General features: G+C 49.1%; 1 pseudogene across 1 annotated transcript in view; it reads left to right on the forward strand.

The window, feature by feature from the left end:
- The window catches only part of LOC143695956 (uncharacterized), a 758,734-nt pseudogene that overhangs the window by 265,139 nt on the left and 477,329 nt on the right, over window positions 1–16,266 (forward strand). The gene's annotated exons all lie outside the window — the stretch shown is intronic.

Here is a 16,266-nt window from a genome sequence, read left to right on the forward strand (position 1 = left end):
CTTGACGTGTCCCTTCCCTCTCCCGCTGTGACTCAGCTGCACGGAGCAATGTGAGGGGAGGGCGGGCCCAGCCTGGCCCAGAGCTGAGCCCCAGCAGAGCCCTGGCAGAGCCCAGAGCAGCCTGGGCACCTGCAGAGTCAGCCTGGAAGGAGGCGCTTGGAGCCTTCTCGGCTGCACCCGGCTCTTGGCTACAAACTGTGTGTGCTGGAAAATGCCACCGGCTCTGCAGGAGGGCAGAAACGGCCCGGGGAAGGCCCAGGTGCTCCATGCAAGGGAAAAACCTGCCCTGGGTTTGTTATAAATAACTAGGTAGTGCTGGCTTTTGCTATTATGTATTGACTTCTGCAAAACATTCTTAATCACAATGAGTTTGATATAGTACAGTTTGTAATCACTTTTCACTGCTTTTGCTATAGTATAATTTGTCAGCTCTTTGTGGCCAATGCCCTGGCCCCTGTGTAGCTCATATCCTCAGAACATCATTTATGGATGATATTTCAGGTAGTGGACAGTGTGAAAAACATACATTATAGTTTTGGCTTTTGCAAAATATTAAAGTGGATGCCATGTGTTGTGCATTAGAATGTTAACTTTTACAGAAGTAGCCGTAGTTGTGAAATAATAACTAATGCTTTTATTTTTGTAACTAACTGACAATAACAACTCAGAGATATTTGTGAAATAGCTAATGTTCATTTAAAGTACTTGTGGAAGTAGCTAAAAGCGTCTGCATGGTCAGATAACATCTAAGGAAGGGATGTGATGAGGCCCCTGCCACTGACCCTTCCACTGTCAATAACTGTCACCTGCTGAAACCACAGAACAGGGGCCCTTGTGAGGCAGTGACGCACAACCCTCAAAACAGCAATCCACGATTCCTGCACGTGCTCTAAAAAGGCAAGTTGGGGGTCAAACCAACCTAAAGAATTCCTGGAACATGTAAATGAGTTCCAGGAAATGTTTGAATATGTACAATCATTATGAATATGTATTTGAACAATACAATGGAGAAACTAGACAAGAAGAGTTGTTGTGGTTAACCGGTGTGCCTCTGGCCGTTGCCAACACCCAGCGCTGTTACTGATTTGTCCCTTATTATTCCTTATTAAACTTTCAAAAATTCTAAAGAGTGAGGCTCATTTCTCACAAAACCCAAGGTGCTCACCCCTTGTTCTTCCCCCAAAGCCAGGATTTGTCAACCCTAAACTTTGTCTGGACGGAGGAGAAGGAGGCTGCGAGGAAAAGGAAGATGCGCTGGTGTGGAGGCCCATGGGAGTCTCAATCTCCCACCCGTGTAGGACTGGTCCCCAATAAGAAGAATAGATTTCAAGGTTATGGTGACAAGCTTGCTTCTCCTATAGATCTTTGCCGGCACATTCTGATTTTTGGAAAGTTATGTTACCCCATTGGCCTGTTGGCCTAATTACCCTAGTTCACCCCTATTACCCATCTTTGATTAGTCCCTAGCTCTCTGTCCCTCCATTGGCCCCAGTTTACTGCATTCCTCTGCCCCTGTTTCCCTATTAGCTGTCCCGACCCTTAACCCCTCCTTTGCCCCATTTCCCCCATATCCATTGGACCCTGACCCTCAGCTCCACCCTCACTACCCCATATAAAAACCCCCTGTGCCCTCAGCTTGCACCCTGTCTTTGTGCCTGGACCCTGTTCAGCTCTGTCCCCTGCTCCTGTACCAATAAACCCAGTTTGCTGAGATCATACCCAGACCCATCCTGCTGACTTTGTCAGCTTTATAAAGCAGCCGTGAGCTCCGGGCTCCTGAGTGCCGGACGCTCCAAGGGCCTCGGCAGCGCCAGGATGCTCCAGACTGGGACAGCCAGGCAGGGCAGGAGGAATCACTGCCCCTTTCCCCTCCCTGCTGCTCCATCTCCCAGCCCAGCATTGCTGCAGGACAGCCTCACTGCCAACGCCATCCTGCCAGGGATGGACTGGGGGGATCTCCTTCCCCTTCCCTCTGGCATGGAGGCAAATCCCATCTTCTCCTTGTCCACCCTCCTTCTTCTCCTCATTCTGTCCTACATCCATCTATGTTCCTTTCCCATCTCCTTCCTCTCTTGTTCCTTCCTCTCCTCCTGCCTTTTCCTTTTCCCTTCTCCCTGTCTCTTCCTCTCTTTGTCCTTCCTCCCTCATGCACTGAGCTGCAGACAGAGAACAGGGAGAACAAATCCCTGCCACAGAACTTCGTGGAAGAGGCCATTTGGAACAGCTCCACGGCGCAGGAATCCAATGGGGAGGAAAAGCCCCAGAGATCCCACATGAGGAGGGGCTGCCAACCCAGCCTGGGGAGCTGTGAGGAGGTAAAAGCCTCCCTGTGCCGGGAAGGGTGTGGGGATTGTGAGAAGAGCTTCAGGCAGAGCTCAGCCTATTCCTGGTGCCTCCAAAAACGGCGGTGCCAGATGCAGAGATCCATGGGGATGCAGAGATCCCCCTGCAGATCCATGGGGATGCAGAGATCCCCCTGCAGCCCCCAGAGCAGCCACGCTGGAGCACGGAGGATATCCCGCCGAGGCTCGGTGGGAGTGTGGGCAGGGTCTGCTGCCGGAATCGCCAGAGGGGGATCTTCCCGTGGAGACCGAGCCGGAGCGTGGGCAGCCCCCACATGGCTTATGGCGGCTGATCCGGCAGCTCCCGGCAGAGAAAAGGCAGGTGGGAGACCCCGGCAGCAGCAGCGGCGGTGCCCAGCGCAGCTGGCACGGGCAGGGCAGCCGGGGATGGGATGGCTGGGACCCGCCCTCGGTGCGGTCGGCGCGGTGACCTCGGCCCACGCGGCAGGACAGAGCAACCCCCATCTTCCCCAGCATGGCCGGCAGAGCGGCCGCGGGCCGGGCAGTGGGAGCAGGGCACACAAATTCACCGCCAGCGCCGGGGCAGGTGGAGCTGCCCTGGGCAGTGAGCCCGCACCTGGGATGGAAACCGGGGCAGGCGGAGCTGAGGCGGGCAGCGAGCCGGGACCCGGGACAGGCGCCTCGGCCGCGAACGGAGGGGGCAAGAGCTGCAGAGGATCCCACTCTCTTTCTGACTTTTCCTCTTGTTCCCCTCCCTTTCATTTCCCCTTGTTCTCTTCCTGTTTTGTCTCGGGTGTTTCTCATGCTTTAAAGATTTTTATTCTCCTAAAATCTCCTGTCTAACCTATGGCATATTCTCTTTCTTCTAGATTAAATGGGTTTTTTTACAAATAAATCCAGAGCCTAACAAATCTAAACTTCTGCTTAGATACTTTGAAATGGTCGACGAGCTAACTCACGACCTCCTAATGTTGTTTTTCTCATCACCTTTTTATTTATCCTTTGGCAAATTAAGCATCTTTCAGTTTCTTGCTTTGCTACTCCAAAAATCCCAGTGCACCCATAGTTCCTTAAAAAATGATCACACAAAGCTTGAGTACCCCAGTGGGTTTTCTGATGCATGTCTTCTAATATTTTCCTAGTAAGCACATTTTATTAAGTAATTGTCTTCCATCAAGAAGTTTCCATTTCCCTGATTTATCTTGTTCACTTCCTGTCTTGTTTAATTCTTTTTTCTCGGCTTCCCTAAACTTTGGAATTTCCAGTTTTTCCTCGTTTGGAGTTAATATTAACATAACTCACTCAGCTCCACTTTCTGCTGTATCCTTGGCTTCGTCATCTGCCAAATTATTTCCTCTTATTTCTGGGGTCTTTCCCTTTTGGGGTTCCTTAATATGTACTATAGCTATCTCTTTTAGGTAATTTTAATGCCTCTAAAACCTCTGAAATAAGTTCCTCATGTACTAAACCTTTTCCTCTTGAATTAAGTAATCTTTTTCCTTTCCAAATTTTTAAAGGTATGTACTACGCTAAAGGCATACCTTCAATCAGTATATATGGTTCCTTTATTTTGTGTTAAATATTCTAGTGCTCTTTTTCAAGTATATAATTCACAAGTTTGAGCTTACTAGTTTAAGGTTAATTTCCCTTTTTCCATAGTTTGCATGTTGTTCCCATCAACTACTACATACCCTGTACTTTCTCCTTTTGCAAGGAGTTGTATCTCTGTTACCTAACATAACTCCCAAAGGGCTATTTTTTTTTCTTTTTTTCCCCCTGTAATCCAACTTACTGGTTTTCTGTCTCATTTTTCAAGATCTTATCTATTCATCATCTGCCTCTGTTTTTCACTTTCACTAACAACCTAAATACCACTTTTCTTTCAACTACACACTTAAAAATAAAAAACCTTTTTCTCACACTACTTTCAGTGCAATACACCTCCCTCCAAGGAGATATAGTGAAGCTTAAAATGCACAATCTACATTACATATACTTTCATTTGTCTACATTCACTCGCTTCTATTTCTCATTCACTTCCACACATTCTTTCACATGCTCAGGACACAAAGTGGATCCCTGTTGACAGAGAATCGCGGGTCCCTGTGGCCCCCTCCCCTTGGCGTTGGCCTCTGGGTCTCAGTATCTCCCGGCCTCCTGGGAGGGCCCTGACTCTGCTGCCTCCGGTGCCCGTTCACCTGTGAGGCTGATTTGTGTCACTCACACTCTTCAGCTACGGCCCCCTCACAGGCCCGGGGGGACAATGGCCCGTTTGCAGTCACACACATGCTCTGCCACAGCCCCCACCCACCCAAGGGACAATGGCTTATTTGTGGGTCACACACACCTCTTTCCACAGCCCCCCCTTCCCACCTGCCCGGGAAGCTGAGGCTGATTTTGTGTGTGACTCACTCTCACACACAAACAAGACAACAATAAGGTACCTTTTACTTTCACATCACCTATTACAAGTTTAGGTGTTTCTGGTCAGTCCCGGTGCTATTGGATATCCCTCAACCCAGCTGTGTTGGCCAACCCCAGATGCTCTTGGGTGTAGGAGCGTCGGGGGGTAGGACGGTCGGGACGGACGGAGACGAGAGATCTCTGCAGCCAGGCCCTGGAACTTGCGGTTTATTGCAAAGGGCCCGGGTGCAGGGCCCTGCTTGGAGCTGCCAGGCACAGCTGGAGCAGGCCCGAGAGAAGAGAGGGGTAGAGAGGATGAGAGGGTAAGAGAGTAAGAGGGTAAAAGTGTAAGAGAGTGAGGTTCCCATTAGAACACAATAAATCTTCTGTGTTGAATATTCTATTTCTCAACAGCCAATCTAGTACAAGATGCACGTCCTATAGCATTTACATACAGCCTGTAAGAATCATTACATTACCACACTGTGTTACATTTTAAACCGTAAAAACTCCTCTTTGGACCCCTTCTGCCAAGCTGGCAGGATCTGCTCTGACCCTTGGATCTGTCTGCAAGCAGAGGGAATTGTTCCATCAAAAGGGGATTACCTTCAGCCAGCCACACCACTGTTTTCCAGTTGTTCAGTAACTGAGGTATCTCAAAGCTTGCTTTGATTTCTATCTTGCTTATAGTTTCTATATTGTCAAAATCTTTTGCCAGACAATCATATTTATAAGGCTTTCCTGTTTCATCTTCCCCAACACTTGGGCATTTTTTTATTTCTCAATCCACCTGTGTTGTCCAATCCCAAATGCTCTTGAGCATATCCTCAATCCAGCAGAATTTTGCTTAACCCTGAATGCTCTTGGAATATTAATCCCTCAACCCAGCAGGTTTTTAGGAGCCCCTTTTGTCCCATTTCCTAGTGGATTGGGCTAGGAAACTCCTCTGCTCCCTTCCTCCGAGGGGTCCAGCCCCTCTCTGAGACCCAGTCCCAGTTACCCCGGGGGATTCTCTCACTCCTTTTAACATTCACTTTGTCTCTTTACTGGCCACTTGTGACTGTGGTCACAAGGGTTTTCAGGATGAAGAAGAGACGAGAATGTTGACTCCATGATCAGAAGGCTTGATTTATTATTTTATGATATATGTTACATTAGACTATACTAAAAAGCAATAGAAAGGAAAAGGTTTCTTGAGAAGCTAGCTAAGCTAAGAATAGAAAAGAACGAATAACAAAGATCTGTGTCTCAGACAGAGAGCAAGAGCCAGCTCTGCCATGAGTGGTCAAGAAATCCAAACACCCACAGGAGACCAATCACGGGTCCACCTGTTGCATTCCACAGCAGCAGATAACCATTGTTTACTTTGGTTACTGAAACTGCAGCTTCTCACAAGGAAAAATCCTAAGAAAGGATTTTTTATGAAAGATGTCTGCGACAGCCACTTACCGCGGAAAGTCAGAAACGCAGCATGGGAGACTCCAGCACTCACTTGGCAGGTCTGGCACAACCAGCCCGCCTCTCATTCACTCACATTCATCCCCCCTGAGAAATACTTACCAATCCCTTTTCCTTCCCATGTTCTTCGTGCACATTACTACTCTTAGGGGGCCAATTGCTGTGGTTGTAGGGAGCCTTTTTCCCTTGTCTTTGTTTTATTGTCTCCTTTTGTCCACCATAACCTGCGTCTGTCGGTCACCCCAGGGCAAACAGAGCGAGGCTGCTGAAGAGGGCAGGGGGCACCTTCCCCACTCTGACTCTCCTGAAGCACCGGCAGTGAGGTGTTGGTAACCATCCTCTGCTACCAAATTGTGAAAAACGCCAATCACTTGTTTTTAAAATTTTAAAAGTTTAATAGTAATAAAATAATTATCATAATAGTAATCCAATTAGAGTAATAAAAATTTGGACAATTTGAATTAGGACAATATGAGACAACAAATACAAAGTGTTATGGAGTCCGGGTACCTTTTTCTGGGCAGCACAAGCCCTAAAAAGGACACCTGTTAACAAAGGATTAACCCTTAAAAACAATAGCCTGTTGCATATTCGTACACTTCATACATGATGCATAAATTCCATTCAAACATGGGATTCTGGTCAGTGCCACCTTCTTCCTCTGAATCCTAACAGCGCCTTCGAGGCGGGAAGAAGTTCATTTCTTCTGATAAGAGGGCAATAAATTCTTTTTCTCTGAATGATTTAGGTGTCCTGGGGCTGCTATCTCGCTGCAAGTCCTTTCTTTAAAGAAAGTCTCTTACCAAGCATAGTTTCTATTTTAATATTTTGTAATAACCTAAAACTGTATTTAACCCACTTCTTAAGAGAATTAATACAGCATTAGTTTCTAACACAAGATGTATAATATTCATTTTCATATTTGCGAAAACCCAATCACAAAATATGCACTTTTCACAATTATAATCCCACTTACTTCCAGTCTCTCCCAGTATTGTCCCAGCTGCCGCCAGCATGGTTCCAGTTGCTTCCTCAATCAACTCAGTGAGTCCCAGTATGATGCCATTTGCTCCCAGTGGCTCCCAGTCAGGCCCAGTATGGGGGATGCTGTGCAGGGTGTGCTCACTGTGACACTCAGTCACTCCCAGTATTAGTCCAGTCACTCCCGGTATGATCCAGAGATGAGCCCAGTGTGCTCCCAGTCTCTGCCAGAATAAACCAGTTTTGCGCTACATGGTTCCAGTTGCTCTCTTTCACCCTCACTTTCCTTCCAGTCGCTCCCAGTATATCCCAGTGTACCCCAGTTATCTCCAGCATCTTTCCAGTTCCTTCCAGTATGATCCCATTTGCTCACAAGCACTCCCAGTCAGCCTCAGTGTAGTGGCACTCACTGCCAGTAGGATCCCAGTCACCTCCAGCCATGATCCCAGTTCATCCCCGTGTAAGCCCAGCAGTTTCCAATCACCCCCAGTATGCACCCAGTTCCTTTCAGTTGGTCCTAGTATGTTCCCAGTTGCTCACAGTGACTCCCAGTCACTCCCAGTATATCCCATTTGCCCCTAACATGGTCTCAGTTGCCCCCTGCAGGCTCCTACTCACTCCCAGTACAATCCCAGTATGATCCCAGTATGATCCCACTCTCCATTAGTGCAATCACAGTGTGCCCTGGCATGGCAGTATGATCCCAGTATGATGTCAGTACAAGCCCAGTACAGTCCCAGTCACTCCCAGTATGATCCCAGTATGATGTCAGTACAAGCCCAGTACAGCCCCAGTCACTCCCAGTATGATCCCAGTATGATGTCAGTACAAGCCCAGTACAGCCCCAGTCACTCCCAGTACGGTCCCAGTGCAGCCCAGTCCCTGGCAGTGCTGCCACTGCTGGGATCCCCCAGCCCTGTGTGAGTTCCCCCCTGGCGGATGTGCCGGGAGGAGCCCCAAGGGCTGGCAGTGGCCAGGCAGGGTCCCCAGCAAGGCCCAGTTTGGATGTGCAGCCCCCAGTTTGCCCAGTTTGCCTCTCCTTTGGCCCGGGCCGGGTTCCCCCCGCCCGCAGCGGCTGGGAGCAGCCGAGAGCCCCGCGCTGCCCATCCCGACCCGTCCCGGCTCCATCCCCGCTCCTGCCGTGGGCTGCGAGGGCTGCGGGAACGGGCACCGAGGGTGTGGCTGCTGCTGGGGGAGGAGGAAGGAGGGAAGGGCAGGGATGAAGGGGGAAAAGGAGGTGGGGCTAGGGGGGAGGAGCAGGGGGAGGAGGGATGGAAGAGGAGGGACAAAAGCGGATCGAGGCTGAACTGAGGGAACCACGCCTTCGATCCCTGCCTGAATTCGCAGCCCCCACCTGTGAGATCATCGCCCCCCCCATGGCTCCGGTGAGCGGGGAGGGGGAGCTCGGCCCAGATATCCAGAGGGTCCCTGGGTTGGGTTTTTGGGGGGATTTTGGAGAATGAAGAAGTCCAAGGCTGAGTGGAAAAGGCCCCTTGGGGGGACATCGGGGGGTGGCGGTGGCGGCTGCCGGCAGAGGCAGCCTGGAGGAGCAGAGCCCTGTGTGCCCCAGGAGCCCAAAGTGGGGAGCCCAGAGAGGGGGGAGCGCCGCCATTGGCGGGAGCCTCGAGAGCCTGGAGAGGGGCAGGGGGGACTCCTTGGAGCCACTGCAGCCCAGAGCAGAGAATGAGGGGAGAAGGGAGCCCGGGAGCCCAAACAGCCCCGGCATCCCGAAATGGGGAGAGCGAAGCGGGGGGAGCTTTTGGGATTGCTGGGACTGCCAGCAGCCTGGGCAGGGCGGGCACCGAGGAGAAAGGGGATCCCCAATCCAAGCGTGACCCCCAGTAGCTGGGACAGGGTGGAACCCCCGAACACCAGAGGGGAGGGACCAGGGACAGGGAACTCCTGGGTGGCTTTTTCAGGGCTGAATCTTGGTGTTTGGGAGGTTTTTCTGGAGCCCAGATGGCCTCTGACTTGTAGAGATGGACTCGGGCAGAGGAACCATCAAACTCAACGTGCTCATCCCTTGTTTTCCCCAAACCAGGATTTCCCATTGCCAACACTTGGGAGGCTGCGAGGAAGAGGAAGATGCCCTGGGACACTGAGGCAGGTGAGGGGGAAATCAGTGTCTGTTGAATGCTTAAAATCACAGGGTTTTGGAAAAGCTTCAAAAGACAAGCCTCAGAGACAGTAGAACTGATTAGAGCTTTGCAGTAACCATAAGATTGGTCAGCAGAAAAGTTATATAAGTAGAAAGTAGGGAGAAATAGAACAATGGTCTGTGCATTAACACTTATCTAGAATAACTCCCTAACCTGCAGAAAAGTGTATCTAGAAAGATATTAGGAAGTTCCAAGCTTAATAGTGGAGCTCTGTGCATTGTGTTTTAAGGCTTACAAGCAGGTATTGTATTTGAAATAAGGGAGCATTGTTTTAACCGTCAATGTGCTTATAGTGCTTGGATAGAACTACTGTCAGTATGGCTTTGCTTTGCGTGATTGGTCAAAAACCTTTTAAAGTAAGTTTGAACATGAAGTTCTTTGTCTGCTACCTGTGATGTGAGCTACTGGCATCTTCCCATTGTCATAACCAAGTAATGAGACAAATGCTGGGAAATAAAACAGCTCAAGACACGTTCCTAGCAGTCCAGTCCTGTTTGTGATTTGTGCACAGCCCCGAGCTGGCGATGAGTGCCCCTTTCCCCTCTGTGCTGCTCCATCTCCCAGCCCAGCAGGGCCCCCGGCTGCAGCTCAGCCCTGGGGGGATCTCCTTGCCCTTGCCTGTGGCATGGAGGCAACTCCCATCCTGTCCTTGTCCTTCCTCCCCCAGAGCAGGAGCTGAGCATGGAGAGCAGGGAGGACAAATCTCTGCGGCAGAACCTGGTGGCAGAGGCCGTTTTGAGCGGCTCCACGGCACAGGAAGCCAACGGGGAGGAAAAGCCCCGGAGCTGCCGCACGAGGAGGGGCTGCAAACGCAGATGGCGAGGATGTGAGGGGGAAAGAGCCAGCCTGGGCCGGGAAGGCGGCCGGAGATGGAGCCAGAGCTCGGAGCTGGTGCTCCATGAGCAGCTCCATGATGGGGAGAAGCCCCACACATGCGTGGAGATTGGGAAGAGCTTCAGGTGGAACTGCGACCTGATCAAGCACCAGAGGATCCACACTGGGGAACGGCCCTACGAGTGTGGGGAGTGTGGGAAGAGATTCAGACCAGCTCCCATCTCCTCCTGCACTATCGGATTCACACAGAGGAGAGGCCCTTCCAGTGCCCTGACTGTGGGAAGGGATTCAAGCACAACTCCATCCTCATCACCCACCAGCGCATCCACACAGGGGAGAGGCCCTACGAGTGTCCCCAGTGTGGGAAGAGCTTCTCCAGCAGCTCTAACTTGACCCAACACCAACGGAGGCACCGGTAAGGGAAGCCCTGCGAGTGCCCCGAGTGCGGGCAGAGCTTCGTGTGCTGCTCCAGCTCCATCCCCCACTGGAGGAGGCACTTTGGGCACAGCCCTGGTCACGCACATTCCCTGTGATCCATGTTGGGAACACACCTGGCTGCTTAGCCCTTTGGTTTGGCCTTAATTTTCCTCTGCTTCACCTTCATCCTTGAAAAACTCTCCAAACTGGGTTAGATGAAGGAAATTGATCGAATATATCTGCAGTTCCATAATTTCTCAGTTGTTTTAGAGGAAATTTAGGATTTGGGGACACGTTCTGTGTGGAATGCTGCTGTTGCTAAGAGGCAGGAATTTGATCTCATCCTTCTTGTGTTGCTAAGAACTCCTCCCCTGACCCAAACCCCAACTCCACCCTTGGGATACCCTATAAAAACCCCACCGCCCTGCCTTTGCCCTGTCTTTGGGGGGTAAGAAATGGATTCCCAGAGGATCAGCCATTTTCCCACTGGATTCCCAAAATTTCAGCTTTTCTTCTCCTTCTCCTTCTCCTTCTCCTTCTCCTTCTCCTTCTCCTTCTCCTTCTCCTTCTCCTTCTCCTTCTCCTTCTCCTTGTCCTTCTCCTTCTCCTTCTCCTTCTTCTTCTTCTTCTTCTTTTCTTCTTCTTCTTCTTCGTCTTCTAAGGGAGGAGGTTTACATTTTCCATTTCAGTGGAGGCTCCTGAAATGGGGAGACACTCCCAAAGACGGGACATGTAAAATAGTTCCTGAAATATGTAAATGAGTTTGTCGATATGCATGAGGGTCTATGAATATGTAACAGACTGATGGAATTTAAACCAGATTAATTAAGGGGTGTCCCCGGAAATAACTCGGAGGTCTCAGTGGCCATAACAACCTTTGCTGGATGGTCCTTGTCTCCCATGACATCAGCCTGTTGCATATTCATAGACTTTTTGCATATCCATAAACTACTTTACATATTCCAGGAGCAAAATTGGCTTCATCCAGTTTGGGGGTCCCACCCCCCTTCCAGCTCAATTTAGGGTGTCCCATCCCCTTCTAAGCTCAATTTGGGGGTCCCACCCCCCTCTTTTCCCCTCTCTCCTTCCCCTTTCCAATCGTTCCCCCAGTCCCCTCCCCTGTGTTTGGTTTTGGGGGCTCCAGGCCCCTCCTGCTCCGTTTTGGGGTCCCGACCCCGTTTTGGATTAATTTGGGGCCCCCAGCCCATCCTCAGGGTCACCTTCCCCCGGTCCCCAAATTCCGCTCCTCGCAACTGAGGAGTCATCAGCGAGACACGTTCTGATTGGCTGGAAATTACCCCGCGCAGTCTCTGATTATTGAACGCAGTGAGAGGCCTTGACTGCGCCTGGCAACTGATGAGTCAGAGTCGGGCCGGGCGCTGATTGGCTGAAAATCGCTGAGCGCGGCCAGTGCTCTGAGTTTCTGCCCAGCAACTGGATTGTCATCAGTACTGCGCGTTCTGATTGGTCGGGATCTGTTATGGCGAGGGGACGGGAGGAACTGGGCTTACTTGGGGTTTCTTTGGGTTTATTTAGGGTTTGTTTGGGGTTTATTTATGGTATTTATGGACTATTTGGGGTTTATCTTGGGTTTTACTTGGTTTATTTCTATTTATTTGGGGTTCTTTGGAATCATTTGGGCTTATTTGGGTTAATTTGGGTTTATTTGGAATTATTTGGGGTTCTTGGGGTTTATGTTGGTGTATATGTTTTTTTTTTAGGTGTACTTGAAATCATTTGGGGGTTTTTATTTTAATTTGAGGGGAGTTTTTTTTGTTTGTTTTTTGGGGTTATTTGGATTTGTTTAGGGTTATTTGGCAGACTTTTAGGTATTGTTTGGGTTTTTTTAGGGTTATTTGGGGTTTATTTCGAGTGTTTCGGGGTTCTTTGGGTTATTTGGGGTCATGTGGCGTCAAAAAATCAGGGAATGTTTCTCCTTCAAAAAACGGGAATTTTTCCTTAATAATCTGAGAGGTTTTCCCCAGAAAACCGGGAATGTTCTCTTAAAAATCCCAGACTTTTCCCAGCCAATAGCGGACACCCCGCCCCAAACCATCCAATCACCTCCCCTCAGGAACACCGGCCTCCCCGTGCGCCAATCCAACCAATCACCGCACACCTCCCGTCAGATACGCCCGCCTCTGATGTGCCGAACCAACCAATCACCGCAGGTCTCCCCTCAGCAATGCCCGCCTCTCTCGAGCTGAACTAACCAATCACCGCGCACCTCTCCTCAGCAAAGCCCGCCTCTCCCGCCCCTCTCCTGTCAATCACCACGCCCTCTATGAAAACAACCAATCACCGGGCGTCTTTCCATTGCAACTCCTGCCCTCCCCGCGCCGCTCCAGCCAATCAGAGCCGAGCCTGAAGCGGCGCCCTCTGACCCCGGGGCCGGGCATGGAGCGGGCGCCCCCCTTCCACCTCCTCCGCCCCCCGGGACCCCCTCGGGGACCCCCAGGAGCCGCCCCGGGCTCGGGCGGGTCCTGCGGGAGGCGCTGGAGAGAGCGGGGGAGGCGCTGGGAGAGGACGGGGGGCTCCGGGAGCTGCTGAGGAGGCGCAGGAACAGGTGAGGGGTCCTGGAGGGGTCGTAAGGGGAATTTGGGGAGGGGTCTTGAGGACGTTTGGGGGGATTTGGGGAGGGTCTGGGGGGAACTTGAGGGGGTTTTAGCGGGGTCTGGAGGTGCTGGGGGGGCTTTGGGGGGGAATTTGAGGAGGGTTCTTCAGGGGGTGTCACGATCCGTCCTAACAGACGGGTTTCGTGATGGTTCATGGATTTGATCTCAGGGTGCAAAAAGAACCAACACGGTACAAGGGGGTTTGCAATGATAATCGAAACAAATGCACCTTTATTGAATGACCACTGCAAAATGTGAGAGAGGGATTAAGGGAGAGAAAAAGATAGAGGAAGAGAGAGACAAAAGAGAGAGAGAGAGAAAGAGGGGGATAGAGCTACCAAACATAGAGACGAAGTCCTTTGGTCCAGTCCAGTCGAAGATCCGCCTGTTATGTCGGGGAGATCTTGAAATCTCTCGCTAACTCAGAGGTTTTTATTATGATAACTCTATTGGAAATTGTGAGGGAGGGGGGGAAACAGATACAATAAAGAATAGATGTAACAGGTAGTCCATGTTCTCAGCAGTAAATGAGAGCCATTGTCTTCTTGGTCCAGCGGTCACAACCTGCAGGCAAACATCTCGCTTTGGTCAGCTTGCCTCCCCCACACACCTGCCCCGGGCTGGGGGTTTCAGTGCCAGTCCTTGAAAGGAGCAGAGGGGCCTTTTCACATGGGGGTTTCATGTCTCACTCCTTGATGGAGAGGCTCCTTACATCTCAGTCTGTCTGTCACGGTGGTTGTAAAACAGGTGAGGGTCTTCTGTGGGGGACCACCCAGAACTCAGGAGAAGTCCAGCCAGGCCAAGAGGTGGGACAGCTCCCAAGGCTGTTGTTGCAAAAAGGGCACGGTGCTTCCTTCTTCTTCTCATTGGGCTCAGTGTAGCATACAGCAAACAACACCTGTGAAAACAATAACCTAACATTGTGCTCTCAAGTCTCGAAGCCTTTGGCTTGTGTAACTTTCTCCTACAAAGCCCGAGATTTTCAGTGGTCCGCAATGACGATCGTGAGGCAGATGAGGGATATTTCAGACAGACTCTCACACGACCCCGTGACTCACAATTGTCTTGAAGGGATCATCATCAGCAGGGCTCTGGAGTGTCGCTGATAGGTCTTCATGACTCGCTGTACGTTGGTAGTAGAACCCGCAAAAATAGGGACAGCATGACAGAGAGAGAGAGAGAGAGAGAAAGGAGGAAAAGAAAGGATAGGAAGAAGAGGGAAAAAAAAAGAGAGACAATAAACAAACATAATTAATATTGATCACAACAGTATCAATTTTATAACTATTTTCAAATGGTTAATTAATTAAAATAGTATTATTTTTATAACCATTCTCAAATGGTCAAAACAAATCACAAATATCAAAAGCAAAAGCAATAAACAAATCATAATATAAGCACTAACTTTAAAATGATTTTCTAAACCAATTCACTAAAAATCAAAAGTAATTCCCACAAAATCATAAATGGAAATTAGGATTATTCCAAAACACATATGCTTCATTCATAATTGCCTTGTGTCAAAGTCTTGGGGATGTTCACAGTGCATGGGACATCAGCCAAGTTGTTTGCATTAACTATAGACGTCAATCTTGTCAGCTGTTTCATGCTCCAATTCATAACGAATGGGACTGCTGATAAAATAAAACCAAACAGATTTGGTATCAAAAGGATAACAATGGGATGACACAGACTGCTCAGGACACCCGTGGCAGTAGGAGACCACCTAAAAGAGTATCCCACCCCCTGTGCTGGGCATCTTTCTCCACCCTTTCCATGACACGGGGTATCTGTCTCACATTATGATGAACAGTCACCAGGGCTTTCTGTGCGTTTTTCTCAATCTTCTCAAGGATTTCAACTAAGTCTCGATGGAGCAGCAGTTGTCTTACCAAAGTGAGATCCATCCCAATAGGAGTAGGCATCAGTTTGTGAATCAGTGTGTAGTTGGATTGCAATAGGTAGTGAGAGGTACCTGGAGCTTCATAAAAGAAATCACATCCTGTAATCTTGGTAAAGTTACAAGCACAAAAATTTGAATAATTTTTAGTATCTACTACAACATTCTCTACAAATACAAAATCACAAGCAGGTCTGAAGCATGCACATCTATTGCCTATATATATAAGGACTGTTTCAGAAGTCTCATTAGGATGAATTTCAAAATGACAGATATTTTGCTCTGTGTCTGAAAAAATGTCTTGAGCTATGATTGCATTGCTTTCACAGATGAACCCTTGTTGTTCTCGGACAAGACAAGATTCTAAATTAACATTTTGCCATTTCTCACCAATTTGACGGGCCCATTCCCAATGCTCATAAGGATAGAGAACAGCTCCATCATGATTCAGCCCTAATGCAATCATAGGAAATATCAAATGCACTGAGGCATTACGTATGGTTAACACAAAAGCCATGGCTGTGTTTGTAATGGGATTGTAAGTAAAATTCACCAGGTTCCACCAGGATTGGAATTCTCTTTCAAAATCAGTGGCACTGTCCCAAATTCTTTTCCGAATTTCAGTAGGAAAAGTGCCTTCTTCACCTTCTCTTATCATTGAGGCAGCAACTGACTGCATCCACAATTGTGCCTGGATACAGCTGAGAGCCAAAGAAATGTTGTTTTGTGTAGCACCGAGTGCATCATTTACCAATTTGTGGTCATTTACATTTACCTTTTCCCAATTTGTCAAAATGTTTGATAGCAGCCACTGGTGTGTTCCTAAAGCCAATGACTGCAGTGGTTGTTGTAATTTGGTCAAATCTCTAGTTGTAGCAGCCAATTCTATTCATTAATACTTCTGAATCAATACTCTTTAGAATTCCCAATCCTGTTCCCACAACACCAGTTATGTCTCTTAGCGTCCGTCTTTTAAAAGAGTTCCGCTTTTGCAACCAGGTCATCCAACCCTCAAAGGAAGTTTGCAAAAAAGGTGAACAGGCCGGCTGAATTTCTGAGACATTACTTTGCATCAGCAATTTGACTTGTTTAAGAGAACCATGCTGGATTGAACAGTATTTGTTGTTGTCCTGTTTTCCTAATTATATCTGGTCCATTTTCAAAAATTCTTGGGCTAAGCATAAGCGGTAGTTGGG

The sequence above is a fragment of the Agelaius phoeniceus genome, chromosome 27, assembly GCF_051311805.1.
Source record: "Agelaius phoeniceus isolate bAgePho1 chromosome 27, bAgePho1.hap1, whole genome shotgun sequence".
Classification (NCBI taxonomy): domain Eukaryota; kingdom Metazoa; phylum Chordata; class Aves; order Passeriformes; family Icteridae; genus Agelaius; species Agelaius phoeniceus.